Raw genomic sequence first — 2493 nt, 5'->3', positions numbered from 1 at the left:
AGCTGGAAAGAACAGGAGAGAAATGGGGACCAGGAGTGTGCAACTCAGACCCCCTGCTTTACTGCTGATTCGGTCTATGATCCTGTACACGCCACTCCAGCTTGCTGGGTTTTACTCCTTCCATACAGAAAATGAGGATCATTACCTCCCCTCTGGGTAGCACATAACATTGTCTGGTACAGTGTTTGGACACATAACTCTGTCTGAATGTGTGGTATTGTCATGATCTTAATGTGCGCCAAGTCCCAGCCTCTCATTCCCATGTTATTTATTTTTCCTGCCATGCAAAAGGAAGGAAAGGAAATTAGCATCTATTGAGCACCAAGTATGCACCAAGTACAATGCTAAGGACATTACATGTGCATCTTCATTTAACCTTCCCACCAGCCCAAATATATGAACCTATATTTCTGTGTTCATTTTGCAGACAAGGTTCTGGGAATTTAAATGATCACTTGCTCAAATTCTCGTAGGTAATAACTTTCAGAGACAAAATTCAAGTTTTAGGTTTACTCCAAAGCTGGTGTATGTTTGTATGTACCATATACACGGAGGCCATTGGACAGAGAGCGAGGGAGTGAAGTGTTGGAATTCCAAGGCTATCTTATTATTTTTTTAAGGCCTGTATTTGTTTTCTTCAGTAATTGCTGTATATTTATGGCATGACATGAATTTATGGAAATGGAACTCCAGAAAATGTATACCTATTGGGAATATAAACTCAATTCACAATAGTTAATCTTTTGACTGTCATCCAGGAACCCGATGGGGTCCTAAGTTCATGTCACTCTTCTGCTCAAAGCCCTCCAGTGCTTTCTCATCCCACTCTGAGTAAAGGTCAGAGTCTTAAAGTGGCCTACCAGGCCCTGTGATTCTGCCCCCTCCCACCCTGACTTCTTGGTCCTCATTGTTTATCGTTATTCCCCAGCCCACTCTGCTCAAGCCATCCTTGCCTTCTTGCTAATCCTCAAGGCTGCCAAGGATTACCNCCTGTCAGGATAATCTTCGGTTCTGCTTTTGTCATTCACCTTAGCTCTTTCCCAGGAGATTTGCTAAGCTTTCCTTCTGTGACGACAGCTGAGATTCTGCTAATAAGATACTAGCCCTATTTTACTTCCTTTGCTTCTGCCGACTCCAGGTTCAGGAAACTTCAGCCACCACCAGTTTTCACCTGTCTCATGCTCCTGAGAAGATGTAGCATGAAGCAAGGTTCCATAACCTGCCTTTCATCCCTTCTCATGGGCGGGCTTGTTATTAATCTTGCTCTCAGATTCAGGGATCTGGTGGCCCAGGTATGACTTTTGGGTCCTTCCTTCTGCCCGATTATGAGAGCATCCTTAACATGACATGCTGGCCCGCTCCTGTCATAGCACAGCCATTCCATTTCCTAACCTCCCTGGTCCCCCACCCCATAGCCCTATCCATGTGCTGAGAGTACACCCTCTGCCCAGAATGGTCAATGGTTTGCAGGTGGTTTGACAGTTTCAGAGACAAAAAACAAGGAATTTGTTCACATATTTGAAATTAATTACATATAATTAATTATAGGAATCTTTCTATAGAAAACTCATTGTTTTTAAGATCATTACCTTCTTAAAAAGGTTTATGTACACCACATGGCCATCACATAATGTTTTACATCATTTACATCATTAGTGTGATTGTTTTCATTTATTCGATTTTCATTTTTCAATGTTATTCTACTGTGTTATATTATGTCCCAAAATGTTCTTTAAAAAAAATGTACTTTTGACTTAAAGTAGTTCTTTGAATCATAAAAGTAATGAAAATAGTAAGGATATTATAAATGTAAATTGTGGAAAGACCCACATATAATATAAAGGGAAGGAAAATTCAAGATAATGTTATAAATATAAATCATGATATAGTCTCCATACGATACAGAGTGAAAAGAAAATCTTCAGCCAAAAACGAAAACTGTAAATAGATGTAAAAATAAAATGTGAAAGATAATAAAGTATCTGAAAATGTGTTTTATTGAACTTGCAATGCTTCTGCTACCCAGGGAACTGTTTTGAATCTGTGTACATACTGGCAGATAGCCATAGAAATGCACCATTTTCAAATAAAATAGTCACCTCTTTACTACCCTAGTCAAGTTTTTCCCCCAGTCCAGTACCAAATAATGGTTGCTAGTATGATATAAATAAATTTTATATCCAATGTAGAAAAGAGTCCAAAACTCCAGAGGCATTTTAAAACATATCTACAAATCACACTCTTGCAGAAAGGCCTGCTGAACTAGTAAAAAAGTTAATGAAAAGTTTTGCAAAATTCCTTGATCACATAACATTTTGAGATATTACATACTATGAATGGTACCAAAAAAATGGGAAGATAAATTACTGGGTGTGACTTTCTAGTCTAATTTTTTACTTTACATGTAGATCAGACCACTTTTATGAAGCGTGTGGATCAACTCCCTGAATATGTGTGATGCATATGTGCATATGACAGAAAAGTGTTCAACAG

This window comes from Hipposideros armiger, unplaced genomic scaffold, assembly GCF_001890085.2.
Source record: "Hipposideros armiger isolate ML-2016 unplaced genomic scaffold, ASM189008v1 scaffold_71, whole genome shotgun sequence".
Classification (NCBI taxonomy): Eukaryota; Metazoa; Chordata; class Mammalia; order Chiroptera; family Hipposideridae; genus Hipposideros; species Hipposideros armiger.
This window is presented reverse-complemented; position numbering follows the sequence as displayed.